Here is a 13,683-nt window from a genome sequence, read left to right as displayed (position 1 = left end):
CCACCAGCACAATATGCTTCTTCTATAGAGTAGGTGTCCTAGTGGTTCGCTTCGCTAGTGGTAGCCCCACAGTTCACACCACTCCAGACAGGCTTCACACTAGCACAGACGTCGTCGCTTCTTGAGCCAGACACTTCAGTCTCCAGGAGTCTTGGAGCCTCCTTCAGTGAGTTGATAGGGTAGCCCACTCCTCCATACCTGCATGTTCCAGGTCCTTCTATGGCTGCACCTATCACAACAACGACAGAGATGCTCCCCTCATTAGTGGCATCATCAGAGCCAGCTGCTTCAGTTATACCAGCTCAGCTTACAGCAGCACCAGTTCCTGATCCAACACAGATTGCTTCAGCATCATTTCCAGCTTCAGAGGGTTAGGCAGCCCAGAGCTCAGGATCAGACGATGATGGCACCTAGTTCCACCTTGCTCCTCATACCTCAGCGCCTGGCTCGTCCGCTGCAGCCCCGCTGACCGACCCGTAGGTTTTGGTGTTTGACGCCAAAGGGGGAGAGGGTTCGAGTATATTAGGCTTAGGGGGAGCTACTTATCTAGGGGGATCTTAGTTATTATATTAGCTTATCTATTTACATTTGGAGTTTTTATGTGTGAGATACATTATGCATTCATGTTTACTATATTTATGTGACAGTGATATCTACATGATCATGATATATGACATGTGTGCTCTTTACTTTGAATTCGTTATATGTCATTTCACTTGTGTTTTGCTCATTTGCCTTTGCTTCCGTGTTTTACTCCGATGCAAATGAGCTTTATTACTTGTACTCATGCTTATTTCATATCTTTTTAGTACATCATGATGGCTTGGGTCATATAAGCTTGTCTAACACTTTTGTTCTTATTGCCAAAAGCTTATATGATCCAAGCATGTTAAAAACCTCATCTCTTTCACATACTCGAGGTAGTATTGTCATCAATCACCAAAAAAGGAGAGATTAAAAGCATCTAGGCCCCTAATTGGGTTTCGGTGATTAATAACAATATGTGATTACTGTGACTAACGTGTGTTTTACAGAAACAATTGAGTTAGGTCACGGTAATGGAGATCGATTGGACAATCATGGTTGTCATGCCCCTACGATGAAAATCATTTCGATTTTCAAAGGATGGACGACAAGGTTAAGGATGGACTAGTTCTAAGTGTCGATTGGAGTTGTAGAGACACTTAGAGTAGTTTATGACTTTGTTTTTCCTTTGGCCATACTATTAAGGGGGGTATGAATGGGTAGCTTGACCTAGGTGAGTATAGTGAGTTAGGTGTGGTGCACACTTATTGAAACTAGCACTAGGTAGCTCCACAACAGCCCTTTTATCCAATGGAGCAAACTTCATTCACATATGTTCGAGAGTTGGAAGTAAATGGAGGGTCAAATACTGACCGGACGCTGGCTCTGGTGTGACCGGACGCTGGCTCAGGGTCTGGTCAGCTCATTTGACCAAGGTGATTGCGTCTGGTTTGATCAGACGCTGCTAGGTCATGGTACCGGACGCTGAGGGCCAGCGTCCGGTCGACTCCAGTAAGGTTCCAGAGAGGGAAAATAACGACCGGACGCATCCGGTCACACTATAAACACTGGAGTTCGGGGTATACTGACCGGAGCGTCCGGTCAACATGACCGAAGCATCCGGTCAACATGACCGGAGCGTCCAGTCACCTCGTAGAGGCACATAACGGTTCATTTTTCAGCCGGTGTTATAAATACAACCTCCACTCATGTGGGGGGTACTTTTTGCTCATTCCAACAGCTGAGAAACACCTTAGAGAGTGCCAAGAAGAGCAAGGTCCTAGTGAGGTGATTGAAATTTGAGAATCCAAAAGAGAACCCTCATTAGTGAAGATCAAGAGTAGCATAGTGTGCATCCACCTTCTCATTAGACTTGTCGTGGTCAAGTGAGAGTTCATGCTTGTTACTCTTGGTGATCGCCATCACCTAGATGGCTTGGTGGTGATTGAGAGTTTGGTGATCACCCGACGGAGCTTGTGGGTGACCCAACTCAAGTTGTGAGCGGTTGTGGGTGATTCACCGCAATGGTGTATCAAAGAATCAACCCGTAGAGAGCACTTAATCCTTGCGCGGATCAAGGGAGAGCTACACCCTTGTGCGGGTACTCCAACGAGGACTAGTGGGGAGTGGCGACTCTCCGATACCTCGGCAAAACATCGCCGCGTTTCTTCCTCTCTATTTACTTTGAGCAATTCAATTCATGTCTTTACATTCTTAGAATTGCCATGCTAGAGTTAGATTGAAACTTAGGTTGCAAGTCTTTTATGCGGTAGAACAATTAGGAACACTTTCTAGGCACAAGGGGTTAATTGGGCTAACCATAGGACTTAATTATTGAAGGAAATTTAGAATTAGCCCAATTCACCCCCTCTCTTGGGCATCTTGATCCTTTCAATCCGAAACAGTGTTTTCTTTCACAAATTTCTCCAGATTCATTCAAAATTCCTCCAAGCGAACAGGGCCTCAGTGGGGTTCAGAGGTCCCAGTTTTTCAACTTTGCCCGAGTTTGAACTCATATTAGAATGGGCAAACTTGTTTACATTTCGACGAGAACATAGTGCATCATTCCCAGTTCAACTATTTGGTGACCTAAGCCAAAACAAAGTTTGGTTATAGCACTGCAACCTTGATTACTAAATTTTGGTAATTGAATAGGAAAAATAAATAAACAGTTAAGCGGCCGTAAACCAATAAGCTAATATCTTACATTTCATGCACATGGAACTTTTGCAAGTTAGACCTCCCACCTAAGTATTTTGCATATATACTTTTAGTAAAACTTAATTAAACATATTTTGAGGGCTATTTGATAAGTAGGCCAGGGCCTCATATATATTTTGTGAGGACATTTCTAAAAAAACACTTTAAATTATCTACAGTATCTCTCCACGAGGGGCCCTATCCGGACCCTATCCTGTATTTTAAGTGCTAAACACACTTGGAGAGAGTAGCCGTAAGTGTGAGCCTAGGAGAAAAAGAGTCATCGCCGACGCTAGAGGGGAGAGGAGATGTGCGACCACCATTAGACTACAACAAAGTGGCAGCCCATGGCCCAAGGGTGAGGGTGGGGGTCACTCATTTATAATGTTCATCTTCTACCTTCTCTTCCCACTCGTCTTCTACCTCCTGTCCACCCCGCCGCCTCTAGCACTGCCCCGCTCGCGTTGTCTCCGTCGCCAATCGCACCGCCCACCATCCACCCCTAACCACGCCATTCTCTAATCCGAATCAAAGCTCTTCGTCCCTACCGCCCCACCACCGCCAGCCTTGTGTAGCGCCCCTGGTAATTCAGAAAACCAAATGTGATACAAATACTAGTCCTAGGAGGCTAGTAACATATTTATTACATCATATAAGTCTCAATGTAGTAGTCTCGACAAACGTGGACAATGAAAACATACCACGATTAGAAGTAACCAGAACATAATATAGGTCCAACAGACCCAAAAACAAAAGGAATCACAGTCAAACATCTGACGGGTCCCAATGCCACAGGCTTAGTTGGGTGCAGATACGACCTTACTCTAACGCAGCTTTAGGATTGAAGTCCGGATCTTTCTCTATTCAACAAAGCAAGGGTCGGTACAAAATACTCAGCAAGTCCAACCTTACCCTACGAAAGGGGATAACAGTACATGCATATGGATATATCAAAGATAAGGCTTGATTTTATTTGCATAAAGCTATCTTTAGACACATGCAGGGTTTCATTTCAAAAATACATTTGCAAAAGTCATCTATTTTTCGTATATATAAGAGTAATTCTAAAAAGAGGGTTTGTCACGATTTTAAGTGCTGCTGAACACTCTGTTCCCACAACACATGACTGGTAACCATTCATTTCCAAAATCACACACACTCATGTTTGCACTTATCCCAACACACATAGTTGTTGAAACCAAATTATAACCCGTCCGAGACCGCGAACACGGCTATCTGAATAAATTTTACACTCTGCGGAGGTTGTACACTTTCACCACAAGTAGGATACCGTAACTTGACACCGTCGTGCAAGTACAGATCCATCAGAGCCATTACCCTCCATAGCTGAATACTGGCACTCACCACAGGCACACTAAGGCAACAATATCATAATACAACAATTTACAGAGCTCATTACATTTCATACAATTTCTCAGTTTTTATATACATCTCTTAGTGTCCCGTTGCACACCTACCTTCAAATGATTGCTATACTAACTAGGGGGATTTAAACTAAGCCTTACCACATACAAGGTTGAGTGGTTGTATGATAAAATGAGTTAGGTGAGATGAATCATCAACTCAGTCCTTAATCGAGACAAGACGGATATCTTCATACTTAACCACAAAAGTTACAAGCCACAACACCACGACATCCCACAAAAGAGATCCGATCCGCCCTATCTCTAGGACAATCATCATCTATAACTTGTTCATTAACCCTTTCACAAAACCCACAACTTATCCTCACCACTCACATAATTTTCGTTTTAAAATCATTGCATTTGAGAAATCATAGTATTTATTTTGTCGTAGCATAATATTTATTTCTAGGTTTGAACAAGACATTTATCAGGTAATATCAATCTAAGAATGACTATTCAAGCGGGTTTTAGCTAAGCAACGAAAATACATCGTACGTATAAACATACATGCAATATTTAAAACGGCTTCTACGGGTTACGTTTAAAAATAGAATAACATGTATCGAAGGGAATTAGATTGGACTTGTCTCCGTCGACGTCCTCGAGAAACTCTTGCTGGTAGTTTGGGTCCTCGACATTGAACTCGTGGTACTTGGCTCCGACGTCCTCGTTCTTCTCCTCGTTCACTCCGTCAGCTAGAAGCGTAGAAACAACTGTACATGCAAACAAATATAATTAAATAATTACATAAATTCAAATGAGCTCAAAAATGATGAAATTTGTATGAGAGATAGATATCGATTTTAGATAAATACAGGAAGGAGGCTGGTCACGTTTCAAACTTATTTTGGCTTATTTCGGTTAATTCAATAGTATTATGTGAGAAAAAATAAGCGAGAATACACAAGGAGAACAAGCTTAGAAGGTGGCTGTTCGTTTGGTCAAAAAGGAACAGTGCACGTGGCTGGGAGTGGTATTTGGACTTCACGACATGCCCATTGGGCTGCTGCTTGCTGGCGCTAGCATTTTGGACAGTAAAGAGACAACAGAGGGAGAGGGGGTACTGGAGATAGGACAGAGAGAGCAGCGACCACGTTCAGGCGTTCGTGCTCGTCCGCCATTGCTAGCTGCGGAGGCTCGGCCACCGTTCTCGAATCCGAGAACACGGGGAGGGGGAGGAGAGGTAGGGGATGCATGGTGGCTGCCACCTCGGTTTATTGTAGTTCGGACGCGGAGATCGACGGGGCGACCAACTTTACTGAAGAACAGAGCAGAGAGAGAGAAATTGGAGCAGCGCAAGGAGGAGCAAGGCAAGCTCGGCCGCTTGATGTGGTGGTGGAAGGGCACCAGTGTCGCTTTTTAAAGGCCGAAGAAGCGAGCTGTGCCACCGGCTCACCTGCTCCCCATGAACGGTGCTGCTACCTGCAGAGCGAAGGACGATGGGTAGTGCGGCGTGTAGCGGAGCGGTGGCGCTGAGGCGACGGCCGCGTTGACGGCGCGCGAGACGAGGCGGACAAGGCCGGTCGAGGACGGCCGCAGCGACGTGGGTGGAGCAGGGCGACGGGAGTGGGTAGCTTGCTCTGCTGTGGGCTGCGTTTTCGTGTACGAGTGTGTGCTGCGCTGTGTGCTCCGTAGAAGGAGAGGAGGGAGAGGAAAATGGGTGGTGGGGCCCACAACGCGCACGACGTGATAGAAGGGTGGGGCCCACATGGCGTGGTGGCGCGAGGACGGCCACGGTCGGCAGGGGGGTTTGGCATGGGTGAAAGATCGAGACGGCGGACTATAGGAGATGAATAGTCATTTTTAAATTTAATCACGTCGGCTAACCGAAACAATTACGGAATTAAAATAATCGGTTTAGCTAAGACTACACCTCTCTGTCGAAGTTCATAAACACCTTATAAGGATCATAATTAGACAACAAAGATACCGGGCTAGTTAGAGCTCACCTAACTAATTCTAGGAGCAAGGTCACACAAACCTATGACACTGGTACTTCAATCAACGAGAGAGCTCCTACATATGCTAGTAAGTAAAAGCACAAGGCCACCTAACCTCACTAGCAATGCTCAATAACAAGACAATCAATGTCAAATTAGAGAGCACAACTAAGCAATGTGACTAACAAGGTTATACAAACCAAATTAGCCATGCAAGTGAGCTACTTCTATGCTACACAAGCAAGAAGGTAACTAGTGAGCTACACAAGCTAACTAATTACAAGAGCAACTACACAAGCACAAGAAGGTAACTAGTGAGCTACACAAGCTAACTAATTACAAGAGCAACTACACAAGCACAATGAATATGAAAGTAATTACAAGCTTGTGTAAGGAGATTGCAAACCAACAGAAAGAACAATGTTGACACGGTGATTTTTCTCCCGAGATTCACGTGCTTGCCAACACGCTACGTTCTCATTGAGACAAGCTCTAAGGTTGCCGTCGATCCTCTTGCTAGTGGTGACCCGCAAGTCACACTCTCCCACGTGGAGTGCTTACAACAAGCTCTAGCACTTGACCCGGCCAGACCAGTTGTCGCCCTTCGCGTCTTGCTCTACTAAAGTTGCTCTTCAGGACTCCCGTGGAGCGAGCACAATGCCCATCACAAAGCTCTTCTCTGGAGCACCGCACAAGCTTCTTGCGGGCTTCGACGGAGACCACCACCAAGTCGTCTAGGAGGTGACAACCTCCAAGAGTAACAAGCACCACCAGCTTGTAAGACGACCACCAAGTGCCACTCGACGCAACCTCAAGATACACTCGCACTAGAATCGTTCACTCACTCGATCGAAAGAACACTATCAAGCTCAAGTGAGTTAGAGAGCTCCCAAGCACTACCACACAAGCCACCAAGGCTCTAGTGTGCTCCCCTTCCCAGCCCAAGGCCGACCACCACTTCTATTTATAGCCCCCACGAAAATAGAGCCGTTGTATCCTTCACTGGGCACTGCTCGGGGCGACCAGACGCATCGATCGTATCGACCGGGCGCACATGGTCAGCGTCCAGTCAACGGATGCACGCCACGTGTCGCCTCCGTTCAACCTCAGTCGCTTGATCTCAACGGTCGGCTGCCACACGCCAACGGTCAAGTGATGACCGAACACAGCACAACGCCAAGACCAGACGCACCTCTGCCGAGTCCGGTCATTTCCAGAGAGGTCCTGAGAGAGCAAACAACGATCGGACGCGTCAGTTCGATCACGACCGGATGTAGGAAGGGCAGCGTCCGATCGAGTCCAGAGAGCTCCCAGAGCCGCTCAACTATGACCGGACGCAGCATCAGCGTCCGGTCCTTCCCCTCTTCTCTGCGCCGCCACGTCAGCGGGACCGGACGCACCCACCATGCGTCTGGTCATGAAGTGACCCAGCATTCGGTCAAAGACCGACGCCTACGCCTTCACTGCTGCCACTGACCGGACGCACCGGTCTAGTTGAGGCCAGCGTCCGATCACTCACAGTGACCTCATTTCGCCTCCATTTCTTCACCGAGTTGATCCACATTAACTCCAATTTCTTTTCCTTTGTAAATATGCTAACACCACCAAGTGTACAACACCTTGTGCACGTGTGTTAACTTTTCACAAATATTTTTAAGAAGTTAACCACTCAACTTGCCACGCCACTCGATCCTAGCAACGATGTAAAGGTAGATCACTCGAATGGCACTGGATGACCGATACGCAAACAAGTTTGCCCCTCTTGATAGTACGACCATCTATCCTAAACCTGGTCAAGCACTTCTCTACACAACCTATGACCGATGAAATGAAATGCCCTAGGTTATACCTTTACCTTGCGCATTTCATTCCATCTCCTCTAATGTCGATGCAACACATGCACCAACACGATCAATAATAATATGATCCACTTCATATCATCACGTGATCTTGTTGGTTCATTGATCTTGACCTCACTTGTTTTTCACCATTGCCTTCGTTCATCGACGCCAAGTCTTGCTTAAGCTTCACTGCCACACGATTCATCGCCCTAAAGCCTCCAACTTGCCCTTCACGCTTGCAATCGATCTATCAAGCCAAGTCATGTCTTGATCTTCTCCACCTTGATCACATGACTCAATGTCATATCTCATGTGTAGTGAGCTCCTTCATCATCACATATGTGATCTTTGCAACATCTCTGAGCCATTTCTACCTCCATGGTATATGTTGCTCACACACATGTACCTATGGACTAATCACCTATGTATCTTATATAAATACAATTAGTCCACCTAGGGTTGTCACTCAATTACCAAAACCAAACAAGGACCTTTCAATCTTCCCCTTTTTGGTAATTTATGACAACTCTACAAAGATATGGAAATTAAGCTCTTTTGGATTCATGTTGCTTGCCCAAGCAATTTGACCATGTGTAAATAATTTTGGACAAGTACCACAAACCCGAAATGGTAGTATTAGCTCCCCTACATATGTGTTAGAGTGTTTGGTTTGAAGCTCGTGTATATGCATAGATTGGACTTGTGGGAGAGTAATTACTACCAAATGATGCTAAGGTGTATAGAGTAAACCTTTGAAGCGTGATACCAATCGGAGTTGCACCTTTAAGTTCATCCTTAGCACCATGGTTAGCTAGATATCACTTGGAAATAAAATCACTAGATACCTTGTGAGATCAACATTAAAAATAAGGTACTAGCATTACTTGAAAATCATACCAAGTGTCTAGCTATCATCCTATGCATGATAGTTTTCATTTCATCAATCAAATTCTTCAACTAGCATACACCACACAAGCATGCATATTGAATTTAAAAGCTTATGCAATGCAAGCAAGCACATGACTATGCACATAACAAATGCAATCAATCAAAGTTCATGAGCTTGCTCCTCCTACTTGTGTGCTTCTCTTGTCCAAGAATTTTTATCCTTCTTAATTCCTCAATGTTGCTCCCTCTTTGTCCATGTCCATTTACAACCTCTACTTCTTTATCTCAATCTCTCCCAAAGCTTTCATATCTTTGTACAATCTCTCCCCCTTTGTCATCAATTTTCATAAAAAGTGTGCTTCTCATTGATGTAAAGGTTTGCATTTGGGTTAGATGGTTGAAGCTTGAATCTTACATTTTTGATGGACATCACTTGATTGTTGGAATGACACCACTTGTAGCCCTTGAGATACCACGCATAGGATCTTTGACCTTGATACCAATTTGTAGGACACCTCCCCCTATGTGATAGTATGGGTCATCCATTTGATACACTTGAGCTCTTGTAGATGAGGGATACATTCTTCATTTGATGATCACTTAAACTTGAGGATCACTTGTGGAACCATCGTCTTGCATGATTGATACCACATGTAGATGTGATACCACTTAAAAGAATTTTCTAGTATGAAACCACTTGTTGGATTTATCAATAAAAGTATTTCTTGAACTTTTGCTATCTTCATGAGTATCACTTATAGGATATCATTTGTGAGTTGATCTAGACATCACTTGTGAATTCTTGATGAAATACTTGAGTCTAGATACCACTTGAAAGAAACAAACTAGATATCCATTTGTATTGTTGTCTTGTACTTGTACTCTTATCATTATCATGAGCTTCTATGGTTGACTTGAACTAAATTGATTTGTCTAAGCTTCTAAGTCCTGTTTGAACCAATGACAAGCTTCTTCACACCTCTTACAAGGGTTATCTTGCCAATATTGTGCTTGTCACTCGTAGGCAATATAAATTAAATCAAGTACTTGGGTTCACTAGCTTATGAATAAATTCATATACTAACCACTAGATCAACTAATCTTTCAAGCAACAGTGGTAGGCGATGAATTTAAATATTTTATTTGTTATGCATGATCCTATGAAGCATGTACTATATGCACTAATTGCATACTAGTAAGAGATGAAATGATCATGCACATTACAATGATACCTTTGCTATGTTGGAGTAGAGGATAGTCACATATATTCTAATTCATTACTCTAATAGCAATGTGAAGTCCAATTAATAGCTGGATGAAGACCAATCATTATAGATAGAGTCCATTCTTCACCCATATGAAATAAGAACCACTAATATGATCAAGTGCACTATCTTGTTGTGGTTAGCTTGCTTCATCTTTTGATCAATGCTTGCATGAGAGAACTATTTGGAATACCACTTGAATTGCCATGACTAGCTCTCTTATGGGTGTAGCTTGCTTTTTTTTATCAACCCTTTTGATTGCTTCAACTAAGCATCTCAAATGTTCCTCGGATCACCACTTCTATGTTAGTCTTCCAAGCACCACACTTGGTTTACCTACATATAGGCGGTAAGCTCCTACACTAGGGAGAAGTGACCTCTCTCCAAAGAACCATCCTTGATACTCACTTGAAATGACTTGATTGATTGATCCAAGTGATGAACTTAACTTGATGAGTAACCTTGATTCCTTCTTTTAGTCCTTTTCTTTCTACTTGTTTAAGTCATTTTCTTTCTACCAAATAATTTCCAATGGTCACTAGAACTTAAACTTCATCTTTATCTTAAGTTTGATCTTGATCTTCCAATTTGAGTACCGAATATGTGCAAAGTACACTCCACAATCAAATGACATTATACTCTTTGCTTGTCATGCTTCTAGATCATCTCAAAACCAAACTTAGGTACCTCAACCACTTATCAACATGTTTCCAACTTGAGGACCTTTCAATCAAAGTGACACCAAATAAATCCAATAATTCTTTTCTGGCAGATTCTGTACTCTTTAAAGAAAAACGCATATCTCCCAAAGTTTAAATCCAAATATCACAAAATTTGGTGGAAATGCGCTTCACTAAGTTATCTAGTAGCTATAAAGATTTGAGCTTCATTTGACTTCTAGGTTGCTACCAAATTTCAATTCTTCCACCACTGTTACATGCTGAAAACTGTTGTACTATAGCAAACAAGATCCACTCCAAAACTGAAGCATCTCTTATCCAATTCTTATGCAATTTATAAATCATCTTAAACCATAAGTCTAGAGCATGTGTATAAATTTTTATGCCAATCCAAATAGATTTGATCACTCAAACATGACTAAGATCATAGCTAGCTCAGATTTTTGCAATATAGGACAGATTTCAGTTACTTGAGTTATTCTTCGTCAAATGTGAATCAAACTTGAAACCAACTTACATGAATACTTTCACAAGACATAAATCCATTCAATCCACTTACTAAATGTCATCTTGTAAATTTATCCATTCAAACCAACTCAAATTTGATCACTAAACATTTAATCCATTAAAACATCTCATAGCAAGCAACATTGCATATTTTTCTAATTCAATCAACTCATATGCACCCAAATGAAATGATCAACAAGAGATATACCTTGGTTAGCTCATGATCATCCTACTAGTAAGCTTCAACTCAAATAATTTTGCAAGCCATCAAATATATATATCCAATAAATCATCCACAACTTGAATATGACACTTGTATATTGTAGCACTTTTGGACTTCATTAATTCTTGGCTTGGCATTGGGATAGGATGTGCACTAAGCTTCATAACTTGACTCAATATGTGATGAACAATGTGAGATCAATTGAATCATGCCACCAATGCCATGGTACCTATAATCATTCATCCACTTTTTGATGGTACCCAAACAAGTTTGGGTCCTCTCAAGTTAGGAGCAACATACTTAGGCAAAGCCTTGGTAGGAGTAGCGGGTCATTTTGCAATAGCAACCATAGAGGTACCATTACCATCCTTCCTAAGCATAGAATTATCATCAATTGAAATAGGCTTAGGAGTTTTACCTAGGGGACATGAATGTGCCATGTGTCCCCTTTCCTAGCATGAGTAGCACTTTCTCTTTGATTGAACCTTCTCTTCCTTGCTCATGTGGTGCTTCCCATTGCCTTGCCTCTCATGGATTGCTTGAGCCTTCTTCTCAAGCTTGGTAGGACACTTAGAGGCAAAGTGTCCCATATTTCCACACTTGAAGCATTTGATGTGTTATAATCTTTCTTCTCATCTTCATTCTTGCTCATCATCTTGACATCTTGAGTTTGCATTGGATGCCTTATCTTTCCACCCCTTCTTGTTTTCTTCTTCATCATCAAGTCACCACCATCTTTATGATAGATCTTGACTTGCTCTTGGAGTGTCTTATCTTGCTCAACTTGTGGCTTTGGTTGAGGCTTCACTTGTTGCTTCACCAATTGCTTGGTCGAGCACATTGAGGTAAGATGACCCAAGTGCGGCACTTGAAGCACTTCATATGCTTGAGCCTCTCATCTTTTTTTATCTTCTTGAGCTTCTCAATGTTAGGGCAACCATTTGTAAGGTGTCCCACTTCATGACACCGGTAGTACATGGTATGAGAGAGCTTTCTTTGTTTTAACTTCTTCATCTTTCTTTCTCTTTATTTTACCCTTTGTCATCTTCTTCTTGAAGCCAAGGCCACACTTGTCACCATAGTTTCTTTAAGTCTTTAACATGTACTCAAAGATGACTTTTGAGTTGTAGCACCTCTCTAACTTATTGCTCAAATTCTTCACTTCATTTTTGAGCTCATTGAAGTCCTTCAAAAGGTTAGTCTCACAAGACATAGAAGTAGAACAAACATCTATATGTAAAGAACATGGTATTTCTAATAAATCATCACAAGAGGTGGATACATGCTTCTTGTCTACATTACAAGGGTTAGCAACAATATGTGATTGATCAATTGACCCATGTGATGAGCTTTCACTAGTTTTAGTTTTTCTATTGGAAAGCTCCTTAGTGAGAAAAGCATGGTCTTGTACCAAGTTATCATGAGCAACACTTGGTTCCTCATGAGCCAATTTTAGCTCCTCATGTGAACAAGTAGTAACATAAAGTAGATGCTTTTGTTGTTCACATGTGTTCTTTAGAAAAGAGTTTCATTTTTCAATTTCTCGGTTTTAGCCATCTCTTTTTCTAAAGCTTTGATCATGCAACCATATCTATCTAGAAGCTCCTCATATGAATCCAGATCAATCACATTTGCATTAGATACCTTAGTGTCACCTTATGACATGAAGCAATGTGATGTAGTGGATGAGCTTGTAGTAGCAACGTCATCCGGGCATGATCCATCATTATCACCATCAAGTGTGCACGAGGTAGCATTATCATTTGCATCACTTGTGGCATCATCGTCAATCTTGTCAAGTGAACTTGTAGTGAATCGATCATTATCATCACTTGACCATGAGGTGGAGCAATCTTTCACAATCACAAAATTGTGGTCATGCTCGACACACTCATGCGCCTCCTCCTTGGTGCCCTTATCATCATCATTGGAGACACTCCCATATATTAGGTTGAGGTACAACCAAATATCATGTGCGGTCTTCATGTACATGATCTCTCCAAATATGTTATCTTTCATGGATTGAAAGAAAATGTTAGTAGCTTGACAATCGAGATGTAGACATTTCTTTTGCGCTTTAGTTGCATTCTTTTCATCCAACGCATGAGAAAAGCCCACATCTATGATCCACCACATTTGGGAGGAAATGAACTTAAAATTGCATGTCATCCAATTTTTCCACCGTGCA

The sequence above is a fragment of the Miscanthus floridulus genome, chromosome 2 (assembly GCF_019320115.1).
Source record: "Miscanthus floridulus cultivar M001 chromosome 2, ASM1932011v1, whole genome shotgun sequence".
Lineage (NCBI taxonomy): Eukaryota > Viridiplantae > Streptophyta > Magnoliopsida > Poales > Poaceae > Miscanthus > Miscanthus floridulus.
The sequence above is the reverse complement of the archived record's forward strand: the minus strand, read 5'-3'. Positions refer to the sequence as shown.